This window comes from Sparus aurata, chromosome 8, assembly GCF_900880675.1.
Source record: "Sparus aurata chromosome 8, fSpaAur1.1, whole genome shotgun sequence".
In the NCBI taxonomy this organism is placed as follows: domain Eukaryota; kingdom Metazoa; phylum Chordata; class Actinopteri; order Spariformes; family Sparidae; genus Sparus; species Sparus aurata.
Window position 1 is genome coordinate 16,199,825 of NC_044194.1, and position 19,915 is coordinate 16,219,739.

Genomic DNA, 19,915 nt, shown 5'->3' on the forward strand with positions numbered 1-19,915 from the left:
CAAGCACTAAAAACTCAGTAGAGTAGAGCTGAGAGGAGCTGTAGTCGAGTGATAATTCTCTATGGGTTTATCCTTACAATCAACACTCAATCATTTGATTCATCAGAGCATTTTCAGGATGATTATGACACACATTTCTTTTATGTATTTGCTGTTACCTCTACTCATTTCTCTTCTCTGTATAATGTTGTTGTGAGATCTGTCCTCATGAAAGATTCAGCCGTCTGTTTTGTCTGTCAGCACTCACGGCACGAGAGCTATCCCTGAGGTATTGAGGACACCGTACGCCTCTCGCTGTGAGATGTTTTGTAGTCCCGCACGCTGCCCTCTGTCGGCATCCGATCTATTAGTTATTTTCAGTCCCGGCTCTCCTTCTCATCACCATGGCAGCCGAGCTGGACTGAGCTCTGCTCGACTCTGTGGTGTCTGAGGGCAGAGGTGGGGTGGCGGTATGGCTGGCTCGATGTCATGGGGGGAGGCCGCGTTTGATGGGATCAGCCATCAGCTCATTCAAACAGGATGTGGAAAGGTCATTTTGTTGTTGTGTTTTATTCATAGATCTCAGCTGTAATCAGCTGTTTCACAGCTACCGAGCAAATGCACTGTGAGGCAGAAATTATGAGCTTGGTCCGGTGAGGTCGGACTGTAGCAGCTGAACGAGAGGATAGCTGAACTGTAGTTCTGTGATATTGTCTGGTGTCAGCACTGGTGTCAGCAATAATAGTGATGCTGTGAGTGAATAGCATGTATGTCAGTAGTTTTTAAAAACTGGGTCAGGATCCTTTCAAATTCAGGGCTGTCAGACCACCAGATTTACCTGTGATATGTTATTAGAGGCTTTCGAAATCCCTGAAGTGTACAAAGGATTGAAGTTGATAATATACATTTTTGGGGAAGAGCATGAAGAAGCACCTCAAATGTTTTTAGACAAGCTTTCAGTTCCATGAGCTGCAGAATTGAATTGTGTGCTGTGAGACAAAATGCTGATCTTTGGAGAAAATAACAGAAGAAACCCAATGTGTTATGTGTGTGAAACATAATAAATGTATACACATAGTTCATAGTTGTTTCTGTGTGTGGCGGTGCAGAAAGCAGTGTTCGCATTTAACTGAGTGGAAATGGCGGCGCCTCTCAATGGGGCTCCCACATTCTTATTTGGAGCAGCAGACTGAAGTCGATAAGCCTTAGCCAGAAGAAAATTGGACTGGCTTCTTCAATCATTCTGCCCATCGATTCCAATAGGTGTGTCTGTGTTCGCCGTGACAATGCTTGAGGAGAGGAGAGGATTGGGCATGAAATAAAAGAGGGAAGGAGAGAGTAGGAAGGTAGAGAGGAGATTATGCGAGGAGATTATTTTAGGGGGAAGAGAGGACAGGATAGGGTAGGACAGGACATCTGAGCCTTTTCCAACCACGTTAAGACCCCAAATCTTCACAGCACGGAGACGTCAAATTACATCACGAGGAACATATATCTGTACTTCAATTTTAAAATACAGCTGAGATTTAGAGAGATTTATCAAAAAAATGTTTCCCACTGAAAATATGTCAAGACCACATGTTGATATCATCTCCCACGACTGTCCTGAAAGAGGGGTGTCTGACCTTGGGGATAAGACGGTATTCGTTTGGATGGTAAATAACACAAAGACATAACGGTACGAGGGTGAAGCCGTGCGAGGAGAAAAGGTGACGTGAGGGGGGACGTGATCAGAGACGACAAGCTCAAAGATAAGGTTAGGAAGGATCAGAACAGGACGTCTGTGACTCCATGTTCAGGTCACAAAGTTTCATAATCAGCTGACGTTAGCATGCCTGCAGCTAGCGCCGTGCTCGCTTGAGGAGAGCTGAGCCCTCCTCCATCAACGGCAAGGCATCAACAACATTCTCGGACATCTTGATGTGATTAATTAGCAAGTTGGAGAAGCTGTTGTTGACAATTTCTTTTTGCCAGCGATAGCTGAAACTCATGGTTCATTCGTTCTCATGAACATGCTGTTTAGTACTCAGAAATAGAGAAAGGAAGGGAAGGGCCAAGGAGGGAAGCAAAGGAGGACAGAAAAGAGAAGAGAGGTGGTGTGGGGTGACGATTAGAGAAAGGGTCAGAGGTCAGGACAAGTTATCTCAGACTTTCTTATGGCCCTAGTGTCCATTGTCAGTTTGTAATATGTGAGCCAGATACTTTAGTTTTTTGTAAAATTGTTCAGATAGTATGTCGAGACAAATATCTGTATATCAGTCTTGGAAATATCCCACAATTCCACCTGGTCTCCTGGCCTTAAAGATTCAAAACTCTCAGAGCAGAAGAGGAAAAGTCGATCGATTTTGCTTGTAAGAAAGCCGGAGACGTGTGGAGAGAAAAGGAGAATAAAGATGGATTTGAACAGAGGAAAGGACAGAAAATGAGACAGGGTGAGAGGGAAGAAGATAAGAACAGAGGACAGGAGTGAGGACGACAATAGATAATAGGGGAAAGAGGAGAGGAAGGGAAAGACGAAGAGTGGAGAAGAAGAGATCGGGGAACTTAGACAAGACGAGAGGAGATGCGAGGGGAGGAGACGTGTCTCTCCTGCTCTCAGCCACAGGCTTCTCCGTCTATCACTTCGGATTACACACTCCTGCCTCTGAAAATCCTTGTTCACACTTTGGTTTACACAGCCTGGATGTTTGCTTTCTTTTCACCACCACAGTTGGGAGTGCACTTCCAAAGAGTCAACACACTCGCAGACGATTATGCATTAATAAAAAAACAATCCTTTCTCAAGTGTTTGATGGCAGGGAGAGATTTTGTGAGGAACACCCCGGTGTGTAATCTGTGATGTGACGGTGAGCAGGAGACATCTACAATGGAAAGGATTTTGCATGATTATGATGAGTTGTAGGACCATTGTGAGGTCAAATTGATGTACTGGATGTCAGATAATGTACACATAGGAGCTGTGCAAAACTTCCTCCCCAGAATCCTTGTTTGGAAAGATGAGGTTTCCCTTTTTGGTTGGTTCAAGGTCTCTGTTGTTTCCACAAAGTGAAAGCAGAGAAATCTTAATTATGAGTACTAAAATGTCTTATTCTCTTCCATTTTTGTTTAACCAGTCTGAAGAAAACCACAGAACAACAAGAAGCAGACTTCTAGCCTGGGAGGAGGAGGAGAGAAGGGATTTGTGTTCCTCTGGTAAGTCAGACTTGGAATAAATTTTACTGTTTTTTTTTTCCTGATCATATCATCCCCACTAACATTTCCCAAAACAGCGTGAACTTCCTGCCTTTCCCAGTCAAACTTCTTGTTCAAACACAAATGTGAGTCTGTTTTTCATGCCTGGAAATTGTCCCCTGTCCAAATATCTTCATCTATGATACTGCCAGAGTGTGAACATATTAATACTATCATCTCTGGGGGGCTCCAGAGTCCCTAAACGACTACCCGACCTTTCCACCGCCACGTCTCTTTCCTCGCTTGGCCTCAGTTGTGATGCCTGCTCTTTCATTCGAGCTGTAAGACAAAGGTCACTGCTTGCTTGACTGGCATTCGTCCACCGGCAAAGTGTGTTTTTGTGTCGGCATCCATTTTGGCAGCGAGGTTTTGGCAGCGAATACAAACAACAGCGCTGTGTGTCTAGTGTCCGACTGTCTGTTTGATGCATATGGTTGCCAAGGTAACACACCCTCTCATCCTCGCCCACTGCTGTGACAGTGGGCGTCAATACTTAGAAATCAGGAAATAGCACTTAAAGCCTAAATTGTGCCTCACTTATTGACACGTAATGTGTAGTAATGGAGCTCGCGGAGGTAGAAAAGTGCCCTAATGGCAGCTGCACAATTAAGAGCTAAAGTAGCTCCCTTAAGCGCAAGGTCTCCGGTTGCATTAGAACCCAGAGAGTTGACTCAAGGGTTTTTTGTTTTTTTTGTAAATGACCCTCGGTAACTTGTGGCTCGTCCCCCTCGCGCGGCGGTGCTGAAAGTGTGTCAGTGATTCGGCGGGGAGTTGATCTAATGCTCCGCGAGTGGAGGTGACACGGTGCGATGTGTCTCCACTGCCCAGCTGAGTGTGAAGGAAGGATCCCACCTCGGCCTCGTGGTGCGCCGAGCCGGGGCCGGGCGGGGAGGCTGCGCTCACAGCTGAGTGGAGAGTTAAGGGACTCTGACGGCTCAGAGCTCATCCGCCTCTGCTGTTGGTGCTACGCTTGTTTTATTTTTGGCGATGGGTGTTCTCTCTACTCCCCATCCTCCCACCTCCCCCCACCCCCTTTCTCTCTCTGCATAGATGTGCCTGTTTCAATCTTTCGCTGTCGGCCTCTGAATCTCATTCATGCTTGCTCTCTTGTCATTTGTTGTTGTGAAGGTGTGCTGCCAGCCAGAGGGGCTGAGTCCACAGTTTTTCATAGGCCGACCCATAGAGGGCCACACTTAGGAGCTGCAGACTGAATTTGCGGTTTGAAACACAGTGAGGCGTGAAGCATCCATTGTGAGCAGCAGCATTCAGGTCCCAGGCGCTTCAATAGAAGGCCGCAGAGGTTTCTGTTTAGGCCCATAGTGCTGTCGTCCACCGGTCTCTCTCATGTGGACGTGAGGGGGTGTGTGGTATTATTGTTTGTGTTCGTGTGTTTGAATTCAAGTGGGGAAGGAGAGTTTAAGAGTTTAGCCAATCAGATCACCGCCTCTTCTTCATAGCCAGGATATTGCTAACTTTACCGGAGTGAGGATTTTGACTGTAAATCTTTGAGACAGAATTACATAATTCAGTCTCTTCATATACAGGATGGTCAGAGGGTATTTGTGGATTGATGCCTTTTTCCATTTGACTCAACTCCAGCACACTGGATTTGAAATGGAAATTTGTCTCTGAGGTTAAAGTGCTGACTCTCAGTCAATTGCGTTCACTCAGTTGGGTGCATATTGCACACACTGAATGAACAGAGGAAGCCCTGGCCTGTTTTAGAGCCCAGTTTTAGCAAAGCGCTGCAACATCCAGAAAAGGGAACTGAAGAGTTTTATGGCCAAACTATTTATCGATCGTCCAAATCGGTCACCCAAGGGCCAACTCATCATGTGTTGCACTTGCCGAAGACCAGGCTGAAGGCAAAATGCCCCCTGCAACAAGCGACAAGTGCAGATGGCTGCAGTACAGGCCTGGCAGAGCAACACCGGGGAAGATGCCAGGCCTCTACTGATGTCTGTGTAACGTAGAGTACAGCCAGTCAATTTCTGCAAAGGATTTGCAACCGGTACATGGCCTCGAGGAAAACCGTGAGGTTGACCGTGAACTACAAGTTCGACTGCGGACTTTTGGCAAGTTTTGTTTGTTGCACGCTATTCCCCTTCTCTCTGCCCCTCCTCTCCTGTCAAGTCTGTAATGAAGTAAGACAACGGGACCCAAAATGCGACAAAAGTACTCACCCGGTTTATATTCTTGTAGTTTCTGCCATTGGCATGTTTTTACTGTTGTTATGATTCAATAGCCAAGATAAATTAAAGGCTTTTTAACTCATTACCCTCTTGAGTGCCTCCGGTTTTTCAACAATTCTGAATGAACCAGATCCCTAAACTGAACAGCACCAGAGGGACACCATTTTCCACACCCGAGCAGCTCTCCTGGCATCCTATTTTTAAATGAGGTTTTGCCATTATTTGTATCAATAAAAATGAGCAAGCCTCTGCTCACCAAAGCAATTTCTGAGATTCAGGATCACACCAATATCTCTACAGAGACGGTCTGTAACCAATTTGTGCAGATTTCCCAATCAACTATTCAAATATATGAAATTAGAGTTGCCTCGTTAATTTGTCCAATTATTTTATTATAAGATAGGCCTTCAGCATACATAGATACAAAACAAACATGAACTCAACAATAGATACGTACAAGAGGCTACTAATAAAACAATAGAAACCGCAAAATATAATACAATACAATAAAACACTGTCGAACGAGAAGCACCGGATCATTTGTGATGCCATGACTGATCCCTCTTTGAACAGTGTCATCATCGAGCAGGATTTGAAGCAGCAGCTTTCTCGCATGTGGTTAGAAAGCAGTGATATTACGCGGCAGCAGCAGCAGATCTCAGATCAGACGAGCTGCAGATGAATAGAGGGATCCATACGCGCACTGAGGGCCCCTGGGCTGCTCCCAGTGCTCGTCGTTTCAGATGAATGCGTCTGGATATATTTCTAAGGTGTGTCTTTGATACGAGCCTGACAATTCTCTGACGGTTCTCTGTGTCAACACGCCAGTTTGTGCATGTTATGTTTTAGTGTGAGAAGCTGTAGATGTGATTGAGTAGCAGATGCGGGGAGGTGCTGAGAGACGCAGCTAAAGTGTCAGAAAGAACGGCATGAATAAACAAGTAGATGAATAGACGGATACAAAGACAGTGAGGGAGAGAAAGAGGCTGGGTTGAAATGAAAGAGGTTGGCGAGGCCCCTCCTGAGGGCCTTATTCTCTCCTCCATCTTCCAGGGTTGTGGAGAAAGTCGGTTTCATGCACAAATGACTCACAAACTGCTCAACAGACAGGCCTGGGGAGTCTGAGGAGACCCTGTTCTATATCTGGCTCTGCATCTCCTTTTATTTTCCTTTTCCCAGCTCCCTACACCTTCTTTCACCTGCACAACCTTCCTCTAGGCCTTGTTCTACCTTCGCTGCCCATCCTCTCTGGGCAATTATCTGGTTCAGCCTGGAATATTTCATTTATTGGCACTGCCGAATGCATGTTTATTTATCCGCTATATTCATCTGTCTTTTGGTCATTGGGACAAGTTATTAAATCCAGCATGAAGTACAGCAATTTTATCCAACAGTTGCAGTCAGTCAGTTTATTTCAATATACTGTACTTCTCTGACAACTTCCTGTATGATATTTGTATAAAAACAAGCTAATTTGCAGGTTACTGACAGTAGGTGAGAAGATTGATACCACCGTCGATGCCACCAATGTTGTCATGTCTGCTTGCTAAATAAATAGGTGCAAACCTCTTGTTAGCATAGCTTAGCTTAACTCAGCTTAAAGACTGGGAACTGGGAAACAGCTAGCCTGGCTCTCTGCAAGAAACAGTACCAGCATACAACTTCCTGCTTCATGTATTTACATTTAGTTATTTTGTATTGATTGAATAAACAAGATAACTGGAAACAGTGAGAAGCAGATAGCGTGGTAAGAAAAGTAAAGTAAAAAATGAAAAATCGCCTCTTGTAGGGTACTAGCATCTCCAAAGCTAATTAATGAAAGCAATATTTAGACATTTTTGTTTCAAACATAAAAAAACAACTTAATTTATCGACAAAAAGTGAAGACAACAACAATTTTGACGTCATGTCAAAGAATTTGTATTGTGTTGCTGATCCTCTCCTGGCTTTGAAAGTGATATCAGCCTTCTTCTCTTACCACCAGCAAGAACGTCAATAGGAGTACTTCCCCAAAATATTGAACTTTTCCTTCAATGGAGTTATCCACTTCTTGTTCACAAGATATTTTTGCTCGCTTGAGGTTTTTCTCAAGGAATTCTCACCCAAGCTAAAGGAAGCTTGTTCAGACAACCCTTGACTTGTCTGAAAGGGTTTTTTTTTTTTTTATAAAAAAAGGCACTTGTCTCCTTTTGTGTTTTTACACATTTTTTAGACAGAAAGACAGCAGAGGAAATTGAGCCCTACATATGGTTCCAAATCCTCCAGTTAACAACCTCAATGTTCATTTTTCTGCGCATATTAATTGTCATACCAAATTTTTTATCTTGTATGATTAAAGGCCCTTTTGTTTCATCTCTTGTACTCGGCTCGCCTCTGAATCCTTCCTCACACTGTGGAGGAACGCCAGCGGTCTGTTTAGTCTGATTCCAGGTATCGACACAGCTTCAGGACAGAGAAGATTGCCCCCCCGCCGTTATAAGCTGGTGGGATCTATCTGTTTGGAAGAGCCTCTAACAAACCAAATGATTTATGTGGCTGTTAGGCGTAGGTCCTGGTCCAAGGCCAAGTCTATCTGCTCATCAATATAAACAGGCGGCTCCCCGGGTGTTGGGATGGAATACAAATGGCTGAATTTAGATGTAACCCCTCGCTCACCTGCATCTCAACCAATTCTAATGAGGGATCTCTCTGTGTACCTGCTGAGAGAGAGAGAGAGAGAGAGAGAGAGAGAGAGCGAGTAAAGGAATGGGATAGATATGAAATGTGAGTGTACAATGGAATAGAAAGCTGCAGACTGGCTTATGTGTTTTTCTACTGCTTGGTAAGCCTCCATCCACTAATATATTATTTAATTTAATTCAATTATTCATATTTGTGCATTCACTGTTGTTCTGTTACATGTCATGGAATCTTGGTTCAGTTTGAAATATAGCTGCAGTGATAAATCGATCGAAAATAATGAATTGGCTATTAATTAACAATTGATGGATTCAATCTTTGTTCAAGCAAACATTTGTTGGTTCCAGCTTCGTAAATGTAAGTATTTGCTGCCTTTCTTTGTCATTTATGAAAGTAAATGAAGTGTCTTGGGGTTTTGGATGTTTGGTTTGACAGAGGAAGTAATTTAAAGACATAATTCTGACAAATTTGGATCACTTATTTCTGTTTTTTTAGATTAAGTGATTAATTGTGAAAATAATCAGTAGAATATCAGTTATTTTAAATGGAAGAATTGACCATCTCTTAAATTCATACTCCAAACAAATAGAAGGCAGCATATCACCAGAGTATCTGATGCCAGCTGCTCACTGTAGCTGCCTTTAGCTAGTTAGCTCAGTTAGCCATGCAGCTAGTGGTCAGAGCCTGAAGTTGAGTGTTAGAGAAAGAGAACTGATTAGCTGCTCACTTCAGTAGATATCTGCAACACAACACATACATGCCTTTGATACATTTTTTTCCTGTTAATGTCTCTGGGAATAATGTACGGATCTTGAGAAAAGAATGAAAAATTATCTTTTGGTAAGCACAGAAGGGGAATGTTGGGCTTTGGCGGAGGTATGTGCTCTACTGAGTCCCATTCTAGGTGTTAGTTGCAGCCCTAGTATAAAATCAACTTTTCAATTTTTTGTGTCTTTTCTACCTCCAGATTAGATATACTTATGAATCCTCACAGAAGATAAGTTTGTATCTGCGTTTGAAACATACATTTTCAGTTTCAGTTTATATGTTCTTGCTTCATGTGTGACCATGAAATGCATTTATTCATGCTTTTGAGGTGGTTGTTCCAACAGAGATACTGTACCGCTGTCTGTTATGGCAGTAATTCATTCATCCGTCATGTTTGACCCCGGGGGCACAAACACGCTGAACCACCCCAGGTGTCCTTCCCCCGGAGACGGGTCGCACACACCTTGTCCAGCCGTGGTACTCGACCTTTAGCTGTGCAATAGACACGGTCAGAAAAGCCTCGCCCACCCATTTTTCCAACACTCAGCAGGCACTTCTCCTGCATTAGCGACCGGTCTGTTGCCGTCAAACACAGACACAGGACAGAGGCTGTTAGCGGAAGCCAGGCTGACTGTTAGTGTTAAATGGGAGCAATGTTTCCTCCGGAATCACCATTTGACAAATGAGGGCTGATGGAGCAGTTCTTGTCGGGGCCATTATTTCTGATGGGGCCAGGCGATCCGTGAGGATGGAGCACTGTTTATCTGAGCTGCGACGCCCTCTGGGTATAACACCAGGGCCACTCGAAACACACTCAAACTCTCAAAATGATGGATGAAATAGGGGAAAATCTCTAAGCTACAGTATAACACCAGGAAAGTTTTTTTTTTGTTTTGAGTCTCTGGTGAGTTTTCATGTTACATCTGGCGTAGAGAGAATTTTACAGCACATAAAGGGACTACCTTTGTGAGAAAGCCAAGTTCTTCATTTGTATCATTAACACCTATTAGCCGACATTTCAGTCATCGAGACCCACAAGACAGATAGAAACACGTTCGCACTCAGCCCACAGTCATCATCAGTCAGTCACCTCCAGGGGCTTTTCGTTGTATTCTTTAATCTGTAATTCTTTCTTTAATTTCACAAAAAACTGTTTTTCACATAAAATGGGGTCCCTCAATTACCCGCTAACATAAAAATCTTCCATTCGCTTGAGGGAGATGTTATCTCTCTCCCGGTTATTTCATTTTTGGTAAAATATCACAGCCTCAGAACTTAATTAGATCAAATTCCAGCAAAAGTCTTTAAATGGGGCGGATTTTCAGATGAAAACTCACAGCGCCGCTCCTCAGCTCAAATACAGTCAGAGTAAGTTGACTCGGGGCTCATCTTTGATGAATTGTTCACTTCCTCTGAGTTGTTTGTTTGGTTTTGCATATGAAAACCTGACTCGTGAAATAGAGTGGCCATAGCTAAAGCCAGTGCAATCAGAGCTCATTCAGACCCGGCTAAAAGAGTGTTTGGATCAGTGCAGCTGGCACACACATTATTTTCACATTAAGCAGCGTTTCTGCTTGTGTTGTGGTGTATGTTGGTGAATCCTATCTGATGTGGATTGCATTCTGTATGATTCAGTTTTCACATTCTGACAGATTGGAGAAACTGTGTCACACTGTGAATACAGTGATTATAACTATCTGAAATATTAAACCCAGTTAAGTGGGTATGTGTGTCAAAATTAGTGTCAAATTAAGTTGATTAGTCACCAAAAGACTATCAATTACCAGTGATTTTTGTAAGACATAAATTGTTTTTAAATCATTTATGAAGCAAAACTATCAGATTTCCGGAGCTGCTTTTATCTGTTTCTGTGTTAATTTCTTCAATGGAAACTATGATGAAAAATAAACAACCACAACATTTTCCTCATGACAAAAGTGACTATGAAGTTGAATTAAAAGCAACATCAGAAAACAAAAATGCCAGAAAATATAGCAATTTTTTTCAAGGAATAAAAACTAAATTATGGCAGTTTTGCAGCAACTTGATGCATGGAGTGAATGGAGAACAGGTCATTTTAAGCCAAAACGTGATCTTTTCCGATTCCGATTTTTTGTGCCTAAACCTGATTAGGTCATTAGCACAGAAATAGATAGAATAGAAAATAGAAATCTGAACCTAAAGACGTGTAGAGTTGCAACATATTTCTGTTTTCAGTGCCATTTATTCTGGCGTTTGGGTTAGAAAACTATTAAGTCCTTTTGAGTTCTTTATCCAGTTTATCAAATTGAAAGATCTGCTCCCCTGTTTTTCTGTTTTAAATGTTTTACACTAAAATAAAATTAACTAAACGTACAACCATTTTTGTTAGCAAAAACAAACAATGCCGTGAGAGACGAATACCTTTTTTAATGCAGTCTGCATGCTTCTGATTGGTAAAATGTCTCCTTTAGAGGCTTCTCCTCTCGACCTTTTGCTCTAATATGCAGGATCTCACATTATATGTCATCGATCCTTTGATGATTCTTAAATGAGTGGAAAAAAAAAACTATTTTTGAGAACTTGTTTCACATTTCGGAAGGGTTAACTCCTGATTGTGTCTTTCATTTAAAAAAAAAAAGACCATGATTTGATTTTCTCACACTTTGAAAGGACTATTGTTTGTGTCCTCTATGTCTGAAATTGGATGGTGAGTCCTTTTAGAGAGCAGCGGAGGGGAAATGATTTGTATTCACCTGCCGTATCTGAATAGAGCTGAGGAGGGGCTGAGAGAGAGAGAGTAGAGAGGGGGGAACTACATAGTGCTCCCTTTATGTGATAATGGATTGCTCTGACATTCACACACATTGTGGTGTGGTGTGTCTATCAGTCAATACCCTCTAACTTGTGGGATGAATGGCAAATCTTAAACAGATGCCATTAAAGAACTGTCTTGCAGTGACACAACAGGTGACAGATTTATGTATTGCTTGTGTCTTTTACATCAAACCACCGGGGTGAATGTCAACGTGATCATCCTGCACTCACACACGCAATGTATGTGTCTTGCTATCACCCACTCCTGCGAAAGAATCCTCTTTCTCATTTTCTTTGTTTCGTTCTCTTTTTTATGTAACTGCACTCTCTTTTATTGGCCCGCCTGGGCAACTGGATTCTTCTGTCAGCTGCACAATAGAGACAAAGTGGAACCGGGGACGGGCAGTAATGAGCAACTCCTCTTACAGTGTTACATATAGACCGGCCGCGGTGTGGGGAAGCCTTCTGGAGACAATGGAAGGTTTTGAGAGGTCTGGAGCCCTCTGAAGCCCCGCTTTGATTGAGTTTCCTGGCACTGGGCTCCAGTGTTGGGGCTGATTGTGGAGTGGGAGCTGTGGGTTCAGGGAGGGGGTGAGGACCCTCCTCTGCGCTGACCTTTCACAGACACAGGTGGGGTGGAGTGGAAGGGGCTAGCGAAGGAGGCGGAGGGGAGGGGAAGGAGAGGCCTATTGTGGTGCTTTGTGAATGTGGAGGTGGCACTCAATAACTCTAGACCTCGCTGCCTTGGTCCACCTGCCCGGGGATTTTCTCACCGCTACTCTATCGCTGGCAAATGAAATGTTCTGGTAACAGATTGCTCCAACACACAGTCGGTCTTCACGCTATGTTATCTGATGGTGTTGGTGGATGTTGCCAAACAACCACTAGAACAATTAGCTCTTTACTTCTTGGAATGACAACGCCAGCCTGTCAATGTTGGTTTATTGGTCCACCACTTTGGTCCAGACTGAAATATCCCAACAACATCAGTGAAAGTTGGAGGAAATCCTTCACAAAGAAATCCACTGTCCAGCAGCATTAAAAAAACTTCAACAAATCATCCGCAGGCTTGTATATAGGCAACCGAGGGAGATGGAAAAGGTCTACTTTTTCATGTCACGTTAAATTCCCCACACATATGGCCAATAACAAAGTGAATAATATATGTAAATTCTTACAAATACAATACATAGAACCCCTTTGATAACTTTAAGCATGCTAACATAACTGAGTTGGCAATCATGGCATGTCATGGCACTCATGCCAACTAGTCTCATCAGAAAAGTTGAGATCCAGACACTCCTGTGTTACTATGGTGTAGACTAGACTGGTGTAGACCTTTTAGCATACAAAGCTACATGCTCAACTTACATGACCAACATGGCATGAACATCAGCGGGTCAGTAGGCCTATTGTTGTTTTGAGCATGTTTAGCATGCTGTTAGCCTGACTAGCATGGCTGTGGACTCTCATATTTGATGTCTCTATTCTTATTTAGATACTGCATGGTGAAAAGGTCTTTCTCTTTCATTTCTTTCACTTGAAATGCCTCTGAATCCCCTTTCACGCTGCGGATAAACTCCACCATGCTGTTTAGCTTGATTATGAGCACCGACATGGCCTCCGGAAGTAGCAGACTGTCCTCAATAAGCCTGGACCTCGCTGCCTCTGTCCACCTGCTACTTTCTCACTGGCAAATTACATGTTCTGGTAACAACACTGTGGTAACAGATTGTTCCAGGGCTCAGTCAGCGTTCACGCTTTGTTATCTGATGTAGTCGGCAGATTTTGCTAGACTGAATGGTACCATACAAAGCGCAGACAGGTCTAAATGACCCATCACTGTCTGCCCGTCTAAACTGTATCAGCACAATTCAAATTCCACCAGAAGAGTGTTCATTATACAGTTGCTCTTTTTCCAGAAAGGCCCGGTTGCATTAACTGTTGACTCTGAGCAATCATATATAGACGCTGTTCCTCTTTGTTAGCTGACATCGCCAGGGGTTCATTTACTACGATGCATCATGGCTGCCGTTTTTTTTTGTGTGTGTTTGATGTGAACATTTCCTCGGCTCTCTTTCTCACACAGTTTTTGTCGCAGGCCCTAAGCTTAAAGTAAACTCCACATATTGGCCCCATCTTGAGAGACCCTTCACATGCGGAGAAAGGCATCCGGTGTGGACACGGTAGCAAACTGAGATTCTAATCATACCTCTTTTGTTGAGCTCAGAGGAGGTTGAGATGTGTTTTAGGGCAGAGCAGATGTCAAGCGTACAGTTTCTCTCCAAGGTTACTCAGGAGATGACAAATGGGTCTGGGCCTCTTTGTTCTATTTTTCCCCCCATACGTATGTCTGTGTTTGAGGAAAGGGTTGACATCTTTTTGTCAGCGTAGAGATCTGAGATCAGTAGGGGATCGCCATGGATACACAGGGCAGTTTCAAGTGCTCTGCTGCTCTTCAAGTGTCCCTATATCTATCTACAACACATTTTCCACCTTTTGCGGGCTCATGGATTATATCGGATACGCATAATAGCAGCATTTGTTTCTGATTTCACATATGCATGGATGTTCCTGTCTGCTGTCTCACAGGATTTGCTCGTCTTCCCACGGCTGATTGGTTTTATGTTGATTACATTCTCAAGGCTGTTATGTTTCTGTAGCTAAAGTGTTTCTTGACGTTGTATGGCGAGGATTTTGAGATTCCTATCTGCTTCTCAGGAAGCCGGTCGAATGCATTCCTCCCACTCTCCTGCATTTGCTCATGATAATGAACTTCTGCTCAGCATATGAATGGCCTCACCCATAACACGCTCACTCTCAAACTCCATCTTTAATTTCTTACGTCCGACACTGACCCATAGGCTGTTTGATAGCATAAATGAGGACGACGGGTATGCAAATGCATGTAAGCGTGTGTGAATTCACTTTGCTTGGCGATACTGAAACGTCCTCTTTTAAGGAGTAATTACAGAGTGGGGATTAGCTATCAAAAAAAGGTCAAGTTCAGATCCACAGTCGCTCGTTCAGCCTGGTGCTGCTTCCCCTCCTGATCTCATTTTAATGAATGCTTTTTAAAAGTGTCTCCACTCATTTAATTCTCCAGTAATGAGCTACTGTACAAGTCGGGTCTCAGACAAGTGTACAAATGCACTTTAGGGACTTAACTTTTGCCACCTTGCCATCGCTACTTTATTAACTAATCATTTATGGCTTTTGCTACGTTGTGAGGCAGTGAGAAGACTAAAAGACCTCCAATTTTACCACCAGCAATTATCCTGAGGAGCAAGAGAGGGCTTCCCAACACCCATCCAATCATGAGAATGCTCTCAGAGGGAGCGCTGGTATAATGTGAGGACGTGACTCACCAACTATATGTCATATTTAGCTGGTCTGCAATGATGAGATGAAAGCAAAACGCCTTTCGCTTCTATTCAAGTCAAACAGGCAGGGATATCCTCCTTAACACTGCCGTCCAATCTAGTGCTGCTGCCCCCATCTGCATGCTAAAGAGCAGCTTCCTCTCAGAGGTGCCGGCGCCGGCAGTGATTAGCATTTGGGCAGAGGGGACGGAGAGCGAATCCCAGAGTGTTTTTGACGCGTACGGGGAGGAAGCTCAGTGAATGTCAATGTGCCAGCACTCTGTGAAAGGAGGACCAAACAAATTGCCGGACACGTTGCATTAGTAGCAGTTGCCCATTAGCATTAAGAGTTGTGGTCGATTGATAGCTGGGGAGAGGTATTGAAAGCCGAGCAATCTATGCTTCACGGGCTTCTCCCTACTATTGTGTTTTTCTGAAGTTGATATAAAAAATCAAAAAGTCATATGATTCTCGTGTGATGGTTAGGGTTGGCTTTTGTAAACTTCCTGTCTCTGTGTTTTTCTCACCATTTTTGCTCTGTTAGTTTCACCTGCCATCTATTTGTTTACCCTCCCTGGTGTGTTCAAGTCGGTCTTTCCCTCTCCTTTTGTCAATTTATCTGTTTCTGTTCTCATGTCAGTCCTGAATTTTCATCTGTTCCCTGGTCCTGTTTCATTTCCTCATGTTTTACCTGCATTTGCTGCCTTTGTCCTCGTGGTATCCCGGCATGTACTTAGTTTTTCTTTCTTGATCTCTCTCTTTTGTTGCCTTACTCTTCTTTTGTGGACTAAGATTTAAGTTAATAAAGCTCGCCTTTTGTTACATCCTTCCTCCTGCCTTAGTGTCTTGAGTTCTTTTTGTCTAACTGTGACATCAAGATTGGTGGGAAAGAGATCATTATTGCATCACAATGTTCACTGAAAAAACAATTGAAATCACGATGATGTGACATTTTTGGCATCTGTGCCAAACATGTTTCTTACATATTGAGAATAAAGATATGTGGCCTAGGTCTTCTCTGCAGCATGACAGTACTTTATTATAATGTTGTTTTGTCACCCATTTTACCTTTATCAAAAGAAGTGGTGCTTCTATGACTTGGCCATTTTGCAGTTTCAGTAATATTTGGATTAGATTTCCAGCTCACTACAGCAAAAGCTGAAATATCTTGACTTACTATTTTTGGGACAAGCTTAAAGTTTTCCACACTGGCAGTTTGTACCATATGCATGCCATAAAAGCACAACAAAGTTTAGTTTTAGCTTGTAGTATCCACCCAACAACATCTTTATAGTGGAGCAGATGAAGCCTCTCCTATTGTCTGGGACTGTACAGTGCAGATGAAAGGGCTGCGGCGTGTTTTTGAGCTGCGAGGGTCTCCCTGAACAACAGGACCCCAATTCATATGTTAACCACACCAATTATTTGCATACAGCCCCCCAATTATAAAAGCTAATGAGAAGATTATGGGAAACGCGCGCTGAAGCTGCGACGCGGAATTTCCATTGTGATCCTGTAGCTGCAGATAAAAGGCCTGAGAGAGGTATTAGTCAAAGCCAATGAACATTCAACCTCACACACACCACGGCTGTTATTCATATCACTGCTAATGCCCGTCCACTACATTAGCCATGCGTTTATAGCTCAACAAATTCAATCACCTTTTGTGTTAAGGAACTAACAGTGCACTAGCTTTGCATTCGAATCCTGTATGATTAGACTTTCTAAACTTTGGTAACCAAAGAGAGTCCGTCTCGCTGTCTTCTGTGCAGCAAAGCCTTTCAAGCGACCTCCCGCTTCCCCATAGATGTTTAATGGTACAGAGAAATGGGCATGCAGCCCTGGGCTTGAATTCCATGCAGTGACATCCTGCACTGCAGCGGGAGCTTCAGAAAAATAAACTCTTCCGACCGTATCCGTTTTCTCATCACCACCTTCCTGAGTGCGGAGCCATTCTCATCATTATACCCCCACATTGAGCCGCCTGTAGGGGATCCCTGCTGCTCCATTAAGGCCATACGGAGGCTCACAAACCCCTGATTGCATGAGCCATCAATAGCACTGATTATGGGAGTTAATTAGGGTGCTTGGCATGAGAGAAAAAGCTTGTTTTTCATCAGAGATGTTAAAACTGTACAGTACTGATGCAACAGTGGTGATTCTGTCAGTGTAGCACTATTGCATCACCATTGTTTGGCACAGACCATGACAATATCTTCACTAGTGGTTAGCTTTGAGCATATGGGGTAGGATTATCTGTTCCTGTAAGGGAAATTCAATTGGGCTTTTTTCCCTACTGACTGCTATTCATTTACACCGAGATGTGCTTCAATTCGCGTTGCTCGTGCCCCCGTCAGCTCCATCTGTGTGCTCAGACATGTCCTGACCCTCACGTCCCGCAGCCAGAGTGCATGAATGTGTGTATGTGCCTCGCTGTATGTGCCACGTCTCTGACATGAGCACAAAACCAATTAGTTTTGGGATGGTGAAGTAGCTGGCCATGGGAAAATGACAATGGGGTAATTGAAGGGGCCAGTTGAATGAGAGGCCAGACAGCTCAATGCAGCTGTTACACAAGTGCTGAGTGTTTTTCTCCACAGACAAAATGAACAGAGAGAAAAGCAGGTCCTGATGGAAGGTGGTCTCATGTAGTTAAAGGCTGTAATTAACAGAATCTCACTTTGCTGAAGAAACACAATCAGTGAGGTCTCTGTAGTGGCATTTAAAGGCCTTTGCATATATTAGTTACTTTATTTGCAGATGAAGTTTGTCTTACATCAAAGCTGACTGTTTGGCACACGATGCTGATGTGTTTCAGGGCCGATCTAAGCAGCCATTGACTTGCACCAATTTCTGAAACATGCAGAAATCCCTGCAACTACGTTTGTAGTGGTGTCAGGCCAATAAAGTTTAGCCCAATACTAGGAAATGTTAATTGTTGGCCATTCATTATTGGTGAAATGTATAGAGACAATAATACAAAGCCCAATTGCTTCCACTGACTTAACGAGTCATCTTCAGAAGAGTATCATGGCTGAAAGAATCTACGATGGCAAAAGTATGAAGATATTTAAATTTTTCAGCACGTTTATAGTTGGTATAGTATCTGAGTGAATACAGAGAAGAGGAGGAAAGAGAAGAAGAATAAGCACTGCATGCACTTCTTCTTCTGCAAAGGTTTATTTGGGAATGAATGGAAATCAATGGCAAACCAAAATGATCAGTGAATCCACATAAAAACATCAAACTCCACTACAGCATGCATCTCAAAGCCTTTGGCAAAAATGCAACGAGTTTAGCAACTGCAGAGCCAAATATTTCCCTCAGGAGTTGGTGGAGAGACAAAACAGAGCATAAAAGAGAGAGTAATTATTATACTTGGATTCACCAGGTATCCAGAAATACGACTATGAATGAATACTAATGCTAATCGGATTCCACTAGATGTTTAAATGAGCAACTGTTTCCTTAGACATTCACCATATCAAAACAATTTGTAGATTGTTGTGCTGACAATTTGTTTTCACTGTTCCCGAGTGGCCAGAAAAATCAGTTCATGCAGGTTTGAGGAGCTGAAACTTCACATAACACTAGTCTCATCCTTTAAGTACACTTTGACTGTTGTATTGAGTTTTCTAAATGAAACAATAGCACCTTTTTGCCTCGTCTGTTTTGAAAAGTAGCTAAAATACCTCGCCGTAAGTGTCCTTCTTACCCACCTGTCGTGTTTCTTTCCAACAAACCATTTCCTGTTTGATTTTATCAGCCGTCTGACAGCTTTTGGCACAGCACTCCCAGCAGTGCTGTGTGTTTATCTCGGCCTCAGCAGTCTGCGCTGAAGTGAGCTTTATTTACTTTGGCTTCTCCAGTTCTGTCAGCAAAAGATGCATAGGAAGGTTCAACAAATGTGATGGTTGTTTTGTGATTGCACGTCCCCTCGAAGGACTGTATATTCAAATGAGGAATGGGCTTTGGAATGTAGTTTCTTTTTTAAGATCCAGGGCTCAAAATATATTTATTATGAAGGCTTGCGCCTCATGCCACATCAGTAAAGTGAAGGTTTTAGAATCAGGTTCATGAATACGCCACTGCCTGATTTGAACAGGGCAAAGTCTGGATGTTTTAATCACTTTTATGCTCTCTGTTCAGGCCTTGGTGGTTGGTTTCTGGCCTTAAGAGCCCCACTTGAGTTCCCACTGTCTTCCAACTGTGAGAGGGATGCAAGGGGCTGGCCCCATATCACTGCAGCTCGCAGGGATAATTATAGCACACATACACACCACATATACAGTATGCACACAAAGACAGCACATGCTGACCGGCTTGGACTGAGCTGCTACACCTCATTAAATTGGGAAATGAATCCTGGATGAAGCCTTGGCTCTTTTCCAGATAAAAATCACCAGGCTTTCGGGGGATTCACTATAAAATTTATAATTAACACATTTATTCTTTCGCTGTCACAGCTTTTTTTTTTTTTAACTTAACCTGTGACTGTGTACCACCAAGTACAGCCTGTATTTTATGTTCTTTTACAAATTGGAGTGACCTTAATATCTTTGTACATTTACAAAATTGAATTGGCACCAAGAACATATTGCAGTGCGACGCCGTGCTAATCACCATGAATGGATTTTTGCATGAATGATTTTCAACACACAGCCAGTTGAAAATAAACACTGATGACTAAATTCTGCTCCAGGTTTTCTTCTGCACTCCTGCCTGCAGCCTGCAAATGATCTTGATGAAATTGCCCCCCCCCCCCGATCCCTTTATGTCAAATCCCAGTCCAGAGCTGCCTGATGCTGTCCATGCCTGCTGTGATTGGCTGCCCTGGGCGAATGATACAGGCCCTCCCTAGAGAGGTGTAGTGGAAGAAGCAGACGTTAGCCTTGGTCTCTTCACATG

At 43.2% G+C, this 19,915-nt stretch overlaps 1 protein-coding gene across 19 annotated transcripts in view; it reads left to right on the plus strand.

Annotated features, from left to right (window-relative positions):
• LOC115586262 (neuronal cell adhesion molecule-like) overlaps positions 1-19,915 on the plus strand; it is an 86,788-nt gene that overhangs the window by 36,225 nt on the left and 30,648 nt on the right. For all 19 annotated transcript variants that reach the window (XM_030425125.1, XM_030425141.1, XM_030425129.1 and 16 more), the window contains exon 2: positions 3,093-3,171. The gene's annotated coding sequence lies outside the window, so the exon portion shown is untranslated. The remainder of the gene's footprint in view (positions 1-3,092; positions 3,172-19,915) is intronic.